This window comes from Medicago sativa, chromosome 3, assembly GCF_051527215.1.
Source record: "Medicago sativa cultivar Bolivia chromosome 3, Bolivia_mono, whole genome shotgun sequence".
NCBI classification, from domain to species: Eukaryota; Viridiplantae; Streptophyta; class Magnoliopsida; order Fabales; family Fabaceae; genus Medicago; species Medicago sativa.
The window spans coordinates 38,226,181-38,244,373 of NC_140751.1; the positions used below are offsets into that span (position 1 = coordinate 38,226,181).

General features: G+C 36.7%; 1 pseudogene; it reads right to left on the reverse strand.

Moving 5' to 3' along the window:
- Nucleotides 1-3,045: 3,045 nt before the first annotated feature.
- Nucleotides 3,046-5,083, reverse strand: LOC146937501 (uncharacterized; annotated as a pseudogene).
- Nucleotides 5,084-18,193: the final 13,110 nt, after the last annotated feature.

Genomic DNA, 18,193 nt, shown 5'->3' on the forward strand with positions numbered 1-18,193 from the left:
AAACCTTGGGTAATTATAATTGTGGAGTTGTTATGACCTTGTGTTGTTTTTGAAGTTTTAATGAAAAATGGGTCAAATGGTGATTTTTGTTAGGAGAATGTTTTGGGGCAAATTTTATATGAAATTGAGTGTCTTTTAATGTTTAGAAATGTTTAAACAAACTTTGGGATCAAATTTGAGCTTTGGGAAGTGAAAATTGGGGTTTTGGGGTGAAAATGAAGTTTTCCCCGAGACTGGACTGTCATAACTCGCAGTGGCGAGTAAGCTTACTCGCAATGGCGAATGATTGATCACTCGCAATGGCGAGTGGACCTGCTCGCAATGGCAAGCTGCATAGGTCAGTACTCCCTGTTTTGCGTTTTTGTGCCTTTATCCCTCGTTTTTGTTTTGAACTGGTTTTTGGTATGAACATGAAAATTGTAGATAATATTTTTAGCTTTCTAAAGGCATTGGTTTGACTTGAATATGATTTTTGGTTTTCAAATTATGGGGAAAATATTATTGAAAAGTTTTATCGACCCAAACCTTGTGGAATGTTTTTAATCTTTGAGACTTGATTTTTATGAGTTCAATTAAGGTGTTTAGTAGTATTTAAACTATGATGTGAGGGATCTAACTTGTTTTGATTTAAAAATGGAAATTTTTGTGAAAAGTGATAAATGGAGACGAACTTTGTGATTTTTATGAATTCGTCGTATTTGGACGGTGAAACGCCAAGGTATCCTCTACTGCACTCATATGTGGCCTAGAGGTATGCGTGGTTGAGGCATTGGAACTTGTTTACTCAGTTCTGGCTTAATGGCTCAATTATTTTCAATGTTGTGACTTTTGGAGACGAACTTGGTTGAAAATGATTTTTGAGAACCAATTGCTTATGAACCCTTTATGAATAGATTAATATGATTATGAGATGAGGTATGAATGGTTGTGGAGTGATGAATATGATGTTTGTGATCATATTTTATAATTGTTCCTTTATTTGGACTGTAAGGAATTATGTGGAAATGCGGCAACTATATGTTGATTTATGTGGAGATGATTGATGATGTATATCGGTGACAATTATATGTTGATTGAATTGTGGATGTTGTTGGTGATTGTATATATGTCAAGTGGTGGTGAATTGTTGTCGATGCATATATACTAATTGAATGGTGATTAACATGTTTATGTTATGTTGTTTGTTGAAAATGTTAAATGTTGATTGTTGGTGGTGAATTCATACATGCTAATTTGACGGTGATATTGTTGGTGAATGCATGTATGCAAAATGATGGTGATGGTGAGGTGATTATTGTTTTTGTGAACATATGCATTGAGTCGAGTCATATGTTCATGCATTCATGACTGATGGTGGCGGATTTTATATCCAATTGAGGTGCTTATGATGTTTTTGTTGCATCGAAGGTGACAACCTTGAGGTGATTTGGTACCACCTGCATATAGAAGTGTCTAGAGCATTATATGCATTTGATTAGTTGATGAGTCGTGTCATAATTGAATATATGACTTGGTGAATTTGTGGTTTGGTGAAATTTGGTGAATGTTGTGATTGTGTGGATTCGTGTATATGTACATTGGTGGATTTTGGTTGATGGTTGTGAATGATTGAATTATGCTTTAATTGCATGTCTTATTTTTTTGTGCTTATACACTTGGTCAATCTATTTGATGATAACTAATTTGATAAAAATGATGGAGTGAGAGTTGTATATGTATATGCATATGATGTGGTGATTTCCTTGATGATGGTGATTACTTGCTTATAACTTTGAAATGATGAATTGTACTTTTGAATTAAGTATGCTAAGTGGAGAATAAGGTGAGTAATCCTTTCTTTAATTGATAATTGATGAACTTATGTCGATGATTTGTTTAGAAATTGGATATACTTGCTATGCCATGTTAATAATGTGATAGCTTGAAATGTAAGATATGGGGGATAATAATTATGTGATGCTAGTGTTCTAGGAGGGATGATTATGTATATGTGATATGTATGAACCCGTGAATACTATGTTTTCATATGTGGATTATGATGATGTAATGCTAACCCTCAGTGGTTTACCACCTACCTTTCCGTATGGACGGGTAGATGGAGTGCAGGATGCTTAGACCTTATGCTTGATTTTGCCGAGGAGTGGAGCTCCTCTTTTTATGTGCAAGTGTCTAGATTAGGGCTCTGATCTAGGGTAGTACTTGCATGTTGGATTTTGTTTTGACTATGTAGTTTGGAGTTGAGATATTATTGTATTTGAGATTTGGAGGATATGTTCTTATTATTTTGAGCATTGAGGTTGTTAATGGACTATATGTATGTTCCGCTGCTATGTGATGTAACATGATCTTTATGCATGTATGTTTTAATTTGAAGACGTAGCATCTATTTCTAGAATATATTCGTATGTTTGCGCGTTTTACCGCTTATTAGAAATAGGGTGTTACAATAGGTATAATAGCTAGGGATGATAATGGTTGGCTATTTGTAGATTTTGGAGTTTCAGAGTTGCTAGTTGAGGGTTGATCAGAGACAGACTCTATAATCACAGTAGAGACAGATTGCTCAATCTCCAAATCAGTAGCATCTGATGTGACTATATTGTCAGGATCACTAATGGTTTCAGGTAAGGGTGTTAGGATTTGTCCAGGAACATAGTGTTCAGGAACAATATATTCAAGAATGTTGGATGAAAAGGTATGCTCATGAGCAGGTTGTTCAGGAACAATGTGTTCAGGAACAACAGGCTCAGGAATAGAAACATGCTCAGATGTAGAGACATGTTCAGAGCTAGAGACATGAGCAGGGCTAATTGTTGTGGTCATCTGTTGGTTTGGTGATTGGTGTTGGGGGCTTTCTGAAGCAGTTTCCATAGAAACTTCTTCAGAGGCTCTTTGTAAGGTAGGCTCAACATTTGGCAGTTCACCAGAGTATTGACTGACCAAGTTGTCTAAGACAGTTGTGTCTTGGGTTTGATTTATTGAAGAGGGTGCTTGAGATGATGACGAGGGTTCAATATTCTCATCAGAAGGAACCATGTTAAGTGGTTAAATCATTGGTGGTCTTAAAGGATTGCAACTAACAGGAAATCTATTGTAGAGATCTGCTTTTCTTTGAGCTAGGCCAATGACTCTTTCATCTATATCAGTTCTAACAGGTTCTTGAGAAATATTGGTTTTAGGCTTTTTGTGTTTGACATTGTATATTTGGCCTAAAGGTATGTCATCTGTGTTAGTGGATGATGAAGATGTGGATTGGGAGGGTGATGATTGGGTTAAGTCTGATTCTATGTTTACAATAGTATGAGTGTGTGAGAGATCAGGATTACCTCTTTCATCAGCTTCTGGAGCAACATCTGAGCTAGCAGCAATGTCCTCCTGAGTTCCTCCACCAACAGTCAAAATCATCATCAGATTACTAGCTTCTGAAATTGCCAACTCTTGCACATCTTCAGTAGCCTTGACAATTTCTTCAGCATCAACGACTACATCTCCTCTAATAACACTGGATGCAGGGATCTCTATATCCTTTGCAATCTCTAGAGCCTTCTGGAGTGCAGCAGCATCCTCAACTTTCTTCTTCTTCATTTCCCTGGTGACCAATCCAGATGCAGCTTCAATACCTTCAACTTCCTCAGTCATAGAGGGCGACTCTTTGATTTTCCTTATAGCTGGTTTAATCTTCCTTTTGGGAATAGGAGGTTGTTCAGGAGCAATCTGAGTTGAAGCAGCAGCTACCTTGCCACTTCTGGTTCTTCTGTTCAGGACCTCCTCAGTGTTCAAGTCCTGAACCTCTTCTTCAATTGATTGCATGCCAGAGCCACCAATCTTAAGCTTTTCAGCAACAGCTTTCCCTTTCTTTGCCTTCTTGGCAGATTGTTCAGCTTCAAGGTATTCTTCCTTAGAGGTCACCATCCTCTTGGATTTTCTGCTTTTTGCGACTGGCAGAGCACCACCATACATTTCATCAGGTACATCATCCATCCTGATGACCTAGCCATATGTTTCATAATGGTTTTTTATGAAGTGTATCTGAACTTCAATAGGGTCCTTCTTGCAGATGGGTGGAAAGTTCTCCATTAAGTTGGACTTAGCACTAGATTCATTCAAGTCAGTACTGAGCTTGGTGACTGTACTGATCAGCTTCATGTGCTTGAGTGTCTTAGCATTGATGAACTTCCCAGTTGTAGTGTCAAGCTGCTCATCTGAATAGATTTTGGACACCACTGAGTACATCCAGAATCCCTTCTTGATGAAGGATCTCTGATATCAGCCTTCCATAAGGAACCCAACATCTTTTCTTCTGTTGACTCTCCCTCAGCTCCTTGATCATATACTTGAAAATGTATTTGGGAGCATTTACTTTTTCCTTCTGAATGAAGTGATGAAGGAAAACCTTCTTCCCCATTGAAGGTTGATCACCACCACTACCTTTAGGAAGCAGATTCTCATTCTGAATCTTCAGAAGCATTTTCTTTTCAATACTCAGGTCAGCATATTTTCTTGGAGTGCTGGAGTTGAACATGGACAAGTTTACAGTTTCATTCCAGGGGCTGTTCTTGGCATTTGGAATTTCTACTCCTGAGTATTTACAAGAAGCATCTAATCTGAGTACGGATGCTATTTGCCATTCAGCAATAAATACAGGAATCCCCATAACACTTGACCTAATTTTCACACAAGTGAATGGTGCCAAACCCATTTCTTCTCTTATCTTCCCAGCCAGAGAGGGATTTAACAGAATCTTATGTCTTTCTTCAGCTTCAGAAGCAGCTTTGTCGTAAACTGATGCTCTTACTTAGAAGTGCTTTACCAGTGCTTCGTATGTTGGTCCATTCAACATGTTGAAGTATGGCATAAGCCCTTGTGCTTCGTAGTAGCTTTTGATGTCACACCCATGGAAGGCTAGAGACTCAAAATCCACAAGATTCTCTGTTTGAATCTTTAACTCCCATTCTTCCAAGGACATAGTCCTTCCCTTAATCTCGTAGGCAGGGGCTTCTTGTGAGGACGATTCTGGAGCATTTTGTTGTTGCATGCTAGAGGTTGATTCTGGAATATCTTGATTTGAACTAGATGATGCCATAGATGATGATGAAGATTTTATGGTTCTAAGGATTTAAGAAGCAGAGAGATGCTCTTACTTCGCAACGAAGGTTGACAGAGGAAAGTGTTTGTAGTGATGTGAGTAGTGTGTGAATTGACTAAGTGTTTTGAGTAAAACGTTTCCAATTAAGAAAAGAGACAAACAAACACAACATTAATGACAAAGGGGGTGCGTGATAGTACATTCAAAGCTATAATCATCATTGCCCTCTTAAGTTATACACCAATACAAATAAGCCATGTCAGAAGTTCTCAGAGTAACTGCCAAGTTAGTGGGCCAGGTGTTACCAAAAAATAACTTCCAGCGTTTCCACTAACTGTGCTATTCAGAAGCACAAAACCCAGCTTCTGGACTTCAGATGCTGACGTCATCATCAGAAGCACATTTTCCTCAGAACCTCAATAAAGAGCTTCTGATGGATCATAGCTTCTGAACTGACTTCAGAACCTAAATTCCTATTCAGGAGCAAGCAAACTTTAATCAGACACAAAGTGCATGTTCAAATTTTTCTTTATAAAATCAAATCTTTCAACAGTTAAAGACTTAGTAAATATATCAGCCCATTGATTCTCAGTATCAATGAATTGTATATCTAAAATTCCTTTTTGAACATAGTCTCTGATAAAATGGTGTTTGATTTCAATATGCTTGGCTCTAAAATGCAAAATTGGATTTTTAGACAAACAAATAGCAGCAGTATTATCACAATAAATGGGAATACTATTAGCATTAATCTGATAGTCTTCCAACTGATGTTTCATCCAAAGTAGTTGTGTACAACAAATTGCAGCTGAGATGTATTCTTCTTCTGCTGTAGACATAGCAATAGTTGCTTGTCTTTTGCTAGCCTAGGATATAAGATTATCACCCAGAAATTGACAATTGCCACTGATTGACTTTCTTTCAATCCTGTCACCAGCATAATCAGCATCACAAAATCTAACCAACTTATAATCTAGGGATTTCCTATAAAGGAGTCCAAGATTAGTTGTTCCTTTCAGATACCTGGAGATTCTCTTAACAACTGTTAAATGAGATTCTCTAGGATCTGATTGGAATCTTGCACACAAGCATACACTGAACAAAATATCTGACCTAGATGCAGTGAGGTATAACAAAGAACCAATCATAACTCTGTACAGCTTCTGGTCTACGTTAGTTCCAGTATCTTCTTTGCTTAAGGTGTAGGTTGGATGCATTGGAGTGTTCATCACTTTACAATCTTCTTGCTTGAACTTCTTCAGAAGCTCCTTAGTGTATTTTGTTTGATGAACATAGACTCCATCTTTGCTTTGATTGATTTGAATGCCAAGGAAGAACTTCAGCTCTCCCATCATGCTCATTTCAAATTCATCCAGCATTAACTTAGAAAATTCCTTGCAAAGAGATGCATTAGTAGAACCAAATATTATATCATCAGCATATATTTGCACAACAAGAATATCTTTCTCAAGAGTCCTTCTGAAGAGTGTTGTGTCAACTTGGCCTCTTTTAAAATCATTTTTAATTAGGAAATTACTAAGTCTATCATACCAAGCTCTAGGAGCTTGTTTCAAGCCATATAGTGATTTCTTAAGTTTGAAAACATGGTCAGGATGCTTAAGATCCTCAAAACCAGGAGGTTGCTTGACAAACACTTCTTCTTCAATAACTCCATTATGCAATGCACTCTTGACATCCATTTGATATAATATTATGCCATGATTAACTGCATAGGAAAGAAGTAACCTGATTGCTTCCAATCTTGCAACTGAAGCAAATGTTTCAATATAATTGATGACATGCTGTCATTACGTAATTTTTAGGACTTATTGTGACATTTTGATAGAGTTCTCATGCAATTTATACTGTTCTGGAGTGCAAAAAGCTTAAATATTGAAGTATGTTCGAAAGAAATCGCGCCACGCCAATTTCAAGCCGTGCTGCGATTTTTGAAGCAAAATTACATCCTCCCTGTTTGAGGGAAATCGCGGCACGCCTATATACATGGCGCGGCGCGATTTTGACGGGTCAGGCCCATGACTTCTATAAATACTGCACTCAATCTGAAGAACAAGGGTGACGATTTTGGAGAGCAAAGTGCGATTTTGAGACATCAGAGACGGCTAGAAGGGCGATTTCTTCATCCTTTTACCAATTCATGTATGTTTTAATTATTTCATTGATTATGCTATTTGTAAACTCGATTATGAGTAGCTAAATCTCTTAGAGATTAGATCCGCGATGAATCTTTGTAACCCTAATTGACACATGTTGCTGTGAAACTCTATTTTGTTTATGAATTCAATTCTAGTTTATTCAATTCAATTGTTCTTAATGCTTTTTATATCTTGATCACATATAACTTGATTTCGTGAGAATGAATGACCACTGACCATGGCTTTCAACTTAGACCTAATTGAATTGTTCTAATAAACAGGGTTAGTCTAGGAATAGATAACCGTTTGTTAGTGATAATAGGTTAACGTTCGGTAAAACCTTCAAGAATTATTAGACCACCTAAGGAATTAGGGGCTGTAGTTTAAGAAGAGGGTCCTAACTCAAGGGATTGATTAGGGCTAATTTGTTAATCATCGTAAACTAGAAGAGGGTTCATAACAAATAGGTGCAGTAGACCAATTAGGGGAACTTAGAGGATTCGATGGATCTGATCTCATCTTTCTCTCATATTTTCTTAATCAAATCTAATTTCTTTTATTTGATTTCATAAAATCAAACCAAATCTTCTGCCTAGTGGCAAACTAAAAATAAACTTTACACATCCTAATTATATAACGAAATTGAATTATTGAAGTTAAAAACAGTCCTCGTGGGATCGATATTTTTACTACTTCGATAGTATTTGGTGCACTTGCCAAACGTTCTATCAATAATCAATGCCTTCTTGTTGACTGTAACCTTGTGCAACAAGTCTTGCTTTGTTTCTGGTTACTTCACCTTGTTCATTCATCTTGTTTCTGAATACCCATTTTGTTCCAATAATGTTCTTATGCTGAGGTTTGGGTACCAGATCCCACACATCATTCCTTTGAAACTGATTAAGCTCTTCTTGCATAGCCAGTATCCATCCATCATCTGAAAGTGCTTCATCAGCTGTAGCAGGTTCAATCACTGATAACAGTCCTATCATAGACTCTTCTTGTCTGAAATATGATCTTGTTCTTCTAGGACTATTTTTGTTTCCAATGATTAGCTCCTCAGGATGTGAAGACTTGTGCTTGAGTGTGTTCTTGGATTGAATAGCTTGCTGAGAGCCATCTTGAGCTTCATCAGCAGCAACTTCATCTTGTGCTTCTGGGGTGGGTTCAGCTTCTGGACTGTCTTCAGATTCAGCTATCAGATCAGGTTCTAGAGTATATTCAGGAACCTGTATCTCTGCAAAACTTTCATCTTGCTCTGGAGTTTTACTTCCAGGCTCTTTGTCATCAAACTTAACATGCATTGATTATTCAACACATTGTGTTTCTGAATTATATACTCTATATGCCTTTGACCTTTCAGAGTAACCTAAAAAGATTCCTCTTTGGGCCTTGGCATCAAATTTCTTTAGGTAGAGCTTGTTATTTAGAATGTAACATGTACATCCAAATTGATGAAAGTAAGAGATATTGGGTCTTCTTCCCTTAAAGAGTTCATATGCTGTTTTCTCCAAGATAGGTCTGATATAGATTCTATTTTGGACATAACATGTTGTATTCACTGCTTCTGCCCAGAAATGTTTAGCCAAATTGTTTTCATGAATCATGGTTCTAGCCATTTCTTGTAAAGTTCTATTCTTTCTTTCTATAACCCCCATTTTGTTGTGGAGTTCTAGGAGAAGAGAATTCATGGATAATTCCAAGTTTCTCACAAAAATTTTCAAATCGCTCATTTTCAAATTTTCCACGATGATCACTTCTAACTTTCAAAATTTTCATTTCTTTTTCAGACTGTATTTGAGTGCAGAAGTTACTGAATACATCATAAGCATTATCCTTACTTTTCAAGAATTTTACCCAAGTCCATCTGCTGTAATCATCAACAATAACCAATCCATATTTACTTCCATATAAGGATGCAGTGCTAACTGGTCCAAATAGATCAATATGGAGTAATTCTAAGGGTCTAGAGGTTGAAACAATGTCTTTTTTTTTTTTTTAAATATGATTTCACAATTTTTCCCTAATGCACCACAAAGTGCATCTGAATGATAGTCAATGTCTGGAAGGCCTTTGACAAGTTGTAACTTACTAAGCTTAGAGATTAATCTCCAGTTAGCATGCCCACAACCTTCTATGCCACAACTATTTCTTATCATTCACTGACAGAAGACAAATTACCTTATGGTCAACCAGTTCAGAAAAATTGATTTTATAGACATTCTCCATTCTCATTCCCTTGAATACTATGGATTTGTTTTCTTTGTTGATTATAGTGCAGTTGGTCTTTTCAAACATCACATCATAAGCATTGTCACAAAATTGACTAATGTTCAATAGGTTATGTTCAAGACCTTCTACCAACCACACATTATTGATTGAGATAGAGGAGTTACCAATAGTTCCCGTACCAGTGATCTTGCCAGACTGGTTGTCTCCATACTTCACACTTCCTCCTTCTTTCATAGTGAGGGTGAGGAACATAGACTTCTCTCCTGTCATATGCCTTGAGCAACCGCTGTCTAGGTACCATGATTTTTGCTTTTCCTTTGCTCTTAGACATATCTGCAGTATTGACATTTTCAGATTTAGGTACCCATTGTTTTATGGGTCCTTTCAGGTTAGTACTGGAAGTTTTACTCTTCACTTCTTGTACCTTGTGCTGTAATTTTGGTAGCTTCTGGTTAACCATTACCTTAGGTTTAACAGCCTTTGGTTTTGGTACTTCAGTAGCAGTAACTATCTTCTTCTGAAACTTAGACTTCAGGACCTCAGATTCATGTTTCAACGGACTCTGAGGAACAGGTTCTGATCTCTTTAGAGTCCTGATCTTTGAAGTCTTAGAATCAGAGTTTATCATTGCCTTTGGCTTAGAGTTCTTTGGCTTTGAAGTAATCTTAGCCTTAGAGCTAGAAGCTTCAGGTTATGATTGAACACCAGTTTCCATCTTAGCACCTTCAGGTACAAAGAAGGTTTTCAATCCTTCCTTGATGCATTCACAACATGCTTTGAGACTAATTTCATTAGGTTTCCCTCCTGAAAATAAAATCCCTTTTCCATTGTTTCTGTAAATGCTATAAATCATTGAAGCAACTTTGCTTCTGTCAATACTAGATATAATGAAATCTTCAAGAGCTATCTCATGCTTGCTTAAAGACTTTCCATTAAATTTTCTTGTAGCTTCTGACAAAGATACTTGAGCTTCTCTTCATAAGTTTTACAAATGAAGTCAAAGCCTTTAAGTCCTTCTTCAGAAGCTTTCAGATCCAATAGAGTTGATTCTTGTTGTTTCATCAACACAACATATTTTTCTTTTAAATTCTTCAACTCATTAGTTCTAAGCTCAAAATGTGTAAGGAGTTCTTTAAGAGACTCAATAAGTTCTTCTTTGGGAATTTTAGAATATACCTCATTTTCATCTTCAGAATCTAAATCAAGATCTTCTTCTGAAGTCTCAGTAGCCACTAACCCAACAGCTACTTTAGCATCTTCATCAGCTTCTTCCTTTTCAGACCCAGATTCACTATCCAAATCTTCCCAGGTTGCCATTAAACTCTTCTTAATATGCTTTCTGAACTTCCTTGTGTTGAAGCTTGATTTCTTTGACTTATCCTTTGATTTCTCCTTCTGAAGATCAGGGCAATCAGTAATGAAGTGACCAGGCTTCTTACAGTTGAAGCAACCCTTCTGATCTTCTTTCTTGGAGCTCTTGCTACCACTTCTCTTACTCAGGAACTTCCTGTTCTTCCTTGCCAGATACTCAAGCTTGTTGGAAAGCATAGCCATCTTCTCAGTAGGATCTTCATCAGAATCTCCATCAGGTGACTCATCTTCATATTCAATAACTTTAAGAGCTTTTAATGACTTTCCTTTAGATGGTAGAGTAATAGATTTACTCTTCTTAGCAGGCTCATGTTCATTAAGACTAATCTCATGAACTTTGAGAGAGCTAACAAGATCTTCAACACTCAAAGTGTTTAAATCTTTAGCTTCCTCAATAGCAGTAACCTTAGGTCTCCATCTAGCAGGCAAGCTTGTTAGTATCTTGCTAACATGATCAGAAGCAGCATAACTCTTCTTCAGTATTTGTAGTCCAGAGACTAAGGTTTGAAACCTTGAGTACATCTCCTCAATAGTTTCATCATACTTCATCTTGAACAACTCATACTGATGTACAAGCATAAGAGCTTTTGCTTCCTTGACTTTATTGCTTCCTTGACTCATCTTCATGTACTCTGCTTTAGGTATAGCAGTGACAAACGCTCCTCTGATAATATGATGCTTCTTGTAAAGTTTCTTCAAGACAGGAGTATGTTTCTTTCTATCAACAGCAGCTCCTTCTTCATCAAGAACCAAGTCACCAATACCATTTTCAAGTATGTCCCATAGTTCTTCATTTAAACCCATGACATAGCTGTAGAAGTTGGTTTTCCACCAAGAAAATTCTTCAGGATCTCCATTAAACTTAGGAATCTTTCCAAAGTTGGAATTTTTCTATCACCATAGTCAAATGGAACATCATTGTTGTTCATTTGGCCAGAACTGGAAGATTCACCAGACATGTTTTTCTCGGATCTTTTTCTGTTACACTGTTAAGTGTTAAGACAAAAGACCAAGGCTCTAGATACCAATTTAAGGTGAGAAAAACACAAGAAGGGGGGTTGAATTGTGTTAGCTTTTCTTTGTTTTCTCCTAAGCTGAAGACACTGATCAGAAGCAAAGTAGGAACTACTTCTGAAGTGAAGTTCAGTACTAAATGCAGCGGATAAAAACAGAGAGAGAGAAAGAAGAAAGACACAAAGCAATTATACAGGTTCCTTCCACAAACCGGAAGTTGTCCTGTCCCCCTTGCACTTCCAAGGAGAGTTCACTAAAATGTAATATCTGATTACAACTGCTCACTGCTACAACTAGCAAGAGACTTCAAATTGCTCAAGCACACAAGCAAGAGACTTCCTATGCTCCTGAACACAATCAAGAGACTTCAATTGCTCAATCACAACTGCAAGAGACTTCTAATCAAACAAGATTACAAAGAAAAATGTTTGAGGTTGAAGACTTGATATACAATCAGAGGTGCTCACAATACAAATCGGATACAGACTCTTTAAGACTCTAGAATTTCTAAGATATGAACTTGAAAACAGAAATTCTAAGTGAACTTTGAATGCAGAACAATTTCAGCAGAGTTTTAGCACTTGTAAATTGTTGTTGAGCATTACCAATCTCTGAGTCTTCACTCCTTTATATAGAGGTGTGAAAGAGACGTTGTGAAATTGCCAGCACATCAAAAAGAGTCGTTTGAAGCTTGATCAATCACCAACGATCTTTTGCCTGATTTGGTAGTTGTCCTACGAAGAACCAATTTCAAATCCATTCCCATTGTGAAGGAACATCGTTGCAGGCAGAGCTGTATTTCAGAGCTGTTTTCTTGTCTTGTAGTAGAGACACTGCAGAGTAGTGGAGGTAGTGGTTGTACACTTCGTACAATTGTACTTTGTCAACGCTTTTGAAGATAAGCATCCAATGCCTTCAAATCCTTTCAAAATGACCGTTGCTTCACATTCCCAGTCTTCTGCGTTGCTTAGACGAGTTTAAATCCATTGAAAAGCTTTTGAAACTTTAAGTCTTGCAGCTTCTGGTGATCTTCAGCTTCTGACGAGACTACTTCTGCTGAACTTGCTTCTGATGAACTGAGCTTCTGATGACGTCGTCACTTCAGGAGCACTTTGTCTTCAGGAGCACTTTTGACTTCAGGAGCACTTCTCTTCAGACGCTTTAAGCTTCCTTTTTGTTGATTTCTTAGCTCTCTTTTGTTCATCCAGAACCTTTTTAAGATGTAAATATTTGTCTATGGTCATGTACACTTGAACAAATATTAGCTAGTCCAATTGACAATTTTTAATACCTTGTTATCATCAAAACTCTCAAGGTTCATTGTTAAACACAATTTGTTCCAACACCCATCACAAACATTCATCTTTATTTCTTGGAATTCAATAAGTGACAATTGTCTTTCTCAATAAAGTTCTCCTTTTATTTCTTTACTTTCTTGTTATTTACTTTATGCTTTCTCTCTTCTTCTCTATGTCTACGATGAGCATGAGTGAGTAGACTTCTCTTGTCTTGGGATTGTTGGATAAGTCTAATGACATAATCCTAATCGAACCAAGCTTTAACCCTGATTTCATGTAACCTTAATTTCTAATCTAAATTCACCTTTTTAACATGAATTAACAATTATCAAACTGTGAAAACAAAAGTGGAGGGTTTGATAATTGTTAATCCATCATCTCAAATATCAATTCATAATGCGAACGCAGAGCTTTGATATTGGAACAAGTGAATTTAGACAAGAATTGCAATGGCAGCGAAATAGTCTCTGCAATTCTTGAGACATTGGTAGTTTCAATCCTTATAAGCTTCTTCTAGTAATCAAATCAACGAAATAGGTTTGATCACTAGAGGTAAACTCTCACTGGACTTGGTCGGAAAGGTGAGGGGCTAAAGGGAAACCGGTCTTTAGAAATTAGGTATAAAACATGAAGTTATAAGTTAAGGTTTTGGTTTGTGAAGGACTTGTTATTATGATGAACCAATAATCCCAAGGCTCTTTTTATTATTGTATTTCTTTTCAATCAACTGAACCCCTCTACTTTACAATCTTTCTTCTCCTTTAATCATTCTCTAAAAGTTAATTAGATTAAACAACTCCCTGTCGGAACGATACTCTCTTTTATTACTACTTCGATAGACCGTGCACTACTTTTGAATGATGATCTGAGAATTTGTTCTCAATATTTTTTTTATGTACATGTTCCTTGCTGATGTTCTTTATAATGTTGGAACATGTCTGAGAAGGTTTGTGTAGATGTTAGCACCGGTGCTACAACATCTCTATGATGGTTCTAAGAATTTATTTTTCTCAGTATTCTTGCTGTACATGTTCCTTGTTGTTGTTGCTTTATTTTGATGGAACATGTCTATGTGTATGACTTGTAAAAGTCTAGGTGACTTTGTGTGACCTTTGATAGGTCTGCTAGCTTAGGACTACTGATAGGTCTGCTAGTTGGTGAATATTCCTTGAAAGATTCAATGGCCAGATCCTGAAATTTTCTTTATCTATGCATTAGGAGTTTTTTGAGTGTTCAGAATATCTATATGCATGTATTCAGGGGGAGTAACAGAATATTCCTGTAAGTAGTCACTCATAAGTTCATATATTCGGGGGGAGTGATACTTCTATGTGTGCTTGTGCTAGTCCAAGCTGGTTGACAGGATGTTGAGTTAGATGTTTAGACATTTGTATCTATCACTTGTAAGTGTGGGAATTTATTTTTCCTTTACTTCTTTATGTGGTTAGTGACAATACTCTGTTGACATCCAAGTCTGTCACATGTAAGTATAAGAATTTATTTTTCATGTGCTTCTTTGGTTGGTTGGTGACAGCACTCTGTAGGTTGGGAAATTTAGTTTTTCCTTGCCTCTATGTGTGGCAGGTACTCCTGTCTGATGTTATGAAGGATGTTGAAACATCCTATTTTGTGTGGGAATTCTCTTTCCCTGACTGTAGCATAGGAACGTAGTTCTCCTCTGCTCTTGAGAGAATTTACTTCTCTCTTTCTGTGTGTGTGGGAATTTGTTTTCCCTGACTGTCGCATGGGAATTTATTTTTCCTCTACTCTATGTGGTGAAGGATGTTGGAACATCCGATGCGTAGGGAACTCATGTTTTCTAGTTGTAGCATAGGAATTTATTTTTCCTCTGCTCTTCTGAGACGATGTTATTTATCCTATCCGCTGCTGTATGTCTCTGATATAGTGTAATACTTCTGCCAGCTGAAGCTGTGATTGAAGACTCGTGAGGTATTCTATGTATGCACACATTTGCCTTCACTAGAGTGATACTGCCTGTTACTCCTTCTTCTTGAATATGTGTTCGTGATGACTTGAAGAAGTGTATCTAAGGTATCTCTTTAGATTTGTGTGCTAATTGTTTCTTCACAGGTATATGTTCATGCTCTTGGAGAAATGGTCTTTTGTATCCCTCTTTATTCTTTGGATTTTGCCATAATTTGTTTTAGCCAAAAATTTGCCAAAGGGGGAGATTGTTGGGTATTTGTGTTGGCTGCATTATTGCTAAAACAAATATCCTTGTTATGTAAGTTGGAACCAATGTTCCAACATGTGTTTAGGCATCTTTGTAAGATGTTGGATACAATGTTCCAACATCCTGGCACAGTTCAGTGTGCCTGAGTTCATGCCTTTTTGTACGCGCACCCTTTATTGTTTAAGGAAACAATATTTCCTTAACTTATTGACCAAGCAACGCGCATATCTTCTAAGAATCAGCTGTAAAATATTTCTAAAGTAGATTTTATATTTTAGGAAATATTTGTTATTGGTTGGAACGATCCTATAAATGTTCTGACATTTTAGGACTTTCCATATTTGTTTCTGATTTAATGTTTTGCAGATTATCCGAACCAATCTTCTTTGTTCTGAAGCCCAACTAAGTATTTAACCCAAGCTGCTTCAGTATATAAATAAGACTCCAAGAACTAATTATTCATTCAAGCCGTCATACTAAAAAGTTTAGATTTTTAGGGTTTTGAGTCTACTTGTATTCTGCTTTTGTATCATGTTGATGCAAGTTTAGAATCTTTATTGTGTGCCTTTCTTGTATCGCCTGTGATACTTGTTTAGGACTATGTGTGTGAGTTTGATAATCTTGTGTACTACCCCAAATATGTGAAACAAGGTGTTAGTTGTTTGTGTTTGAAGGTAACTTCATCTTTGTGTTTGGTTTAGGTTTGATAGGTCACAGGGGCCGTGACTGACCATTAGGATAGTGAGATGAGATCTCAGATCTTGGAGTTCCTAGGTTGAAGTCTATACGGGTAGGTCCTATGTCATAAATTGTAAACGAGGAGTTTCCTGAAAGCTTATGAATAAGGACTACACTAGTGGATTTACTTCCTGGCTTGGTAGCCCCCAGAGTAGGTGTGTTTGTCACCGAACTAGGTCAATAAACTCATTGTGTTCTTTACTTTCCTGTCATTTATTTTCTTGTTTTTATTTCTGTTTATTACGCGATGTTGGAACATTAAACGGAACATTGCAAACGTTAAAACATCTGACAGAACATATTAAAACAAGTGCGCTAGAATTTCACATTAATTGCAAAAGTGTGGATGGAAAAATTAGGTTAAAATTAGGTTAAGTATAGCGAGACAGGTTAACATTTATAAGTAAGAGATTATGATTTTTATTGGGGGAGAAAATAAGTATCAAAAGATGAAAGTAATTTTGTAACAAAAAATTCGGATACCATACATAAGCCTACAAACAAGTGAAAAATTCATCATCAAGCACAATGTCAAATACTCTTACAAATCTCAATTATATTTTCGGAACATCATCTTAAGAGTATACGAAATACAACCTCCGATCCTCTTAGTATCTTGAAAGTTTTAAATTGATCCTAACATCAAATCATACTTTGTTGTATATCCTCAAACTTGTAAAAACTGGAGTGGTAGTCCACTACTAAAAACACAAAAATTAGTAAGGGAAATTTAGAGAGGGAAAAGGCGAAATCCTTCTCTAATTCCGTAATTAGATTTTCCGACCAAGGAATTTGTAAGGGACTTTATTTTTTCCGTCACTAATTTTTCTAGAGCTGTCAAAATGGGTCGGGCCTACCGGACCGGACTGGAAAAACCCAAAAAATGAAGGGTTTGAACAACAAAAATTTGAGCCCGAATAGTACGAGGGCTTTTTAGCCCGAGCCCGTTTAAGCCCGAACTTGTGGTGGGCTATCCCGGCGGGGCTCCGGGCAGCCCGAAAGCCCGACTATTTTTATTAGACTAATAAGTTTTTTTTATAGTTACCCACTCCACTGTTTTGTTTTGTCTTAAGGCCAATGTTTATCCTTTTTTGTGTGATATTGTCCAAGGCTATTCCAAAGTCATAAAACTAAAGGTTAAATATTGTATTTAGTCTTAAATGTGTAATTAGCCCTCAGACTTTTATCAGTTTTTGGCATCGGTCCCTGCACTTTTTTTTGTTTGGTTTAGGTCCCTACAGTTTGTAAATAATTTGTTATTGGTTCCTCTGTTAGTCAACTATGTTAGTCAACTGTTAAAAAAAAACCAAAACTAACAGAGTGCCACGTGGCCCAATTATTTTCCGCCACGTGGCACAGTAAAGAGAAAATTTTAAAATTATTAAAAGAATTCAAATAAAATAATTGTTTTGTAATTATTAAAAGTATTATTATTAGAAAAATAAAATAATTTTTTTAATTAGGTCCTTCCGTTAGAGGAATGTTAGTCAACCGTTAGTTAACGCTGACGTGGCATACTATATAAATAGGTCCTTAAACTAATTAAAGTTTGTAAATAGGTCCTTCAACTAATTTACATTTTGAAACAGGTCCCTAGGCAAATTTAGACATGTAAAAGTTGGTCAATCTAGAAACCAACAATTGTTGTCCATAACGACCCTTTAAGTGACAACCATCAAGTCCAATAATTGATCTACAAGCAGCCAAAAATCCCCTTTTCACAGCTTCTATGCACATGTACAATCTTTGAAATCGTGGTTGATGGACTAACGTAGGTCTATCCAACATTACTTTTAGGGTTGAACCAACATTTTTGGATCTGACCTCTTCACAATAATCCCATATTCTAGAATATTGCTCAAGTGCTTGACCTTCTTGTTTCTCGAGTGCCTTTCTTCTTGCCCAATATACCTTAGTAATTGAAATATCGGCCATGTATTTTTCTTTCACATCTTCAATTATATGAGAAAGCTTTTTACTCTCACCCATCTTCATATTGGTAGAAAACTTTTCTGCAACCCAGCTTGAAGAGGCCAAATACCCTTTAAATGTTCTCCCACAAGTATGATCTCCCGGATATGTCTTAAGTCTATAGGTCTCCTCA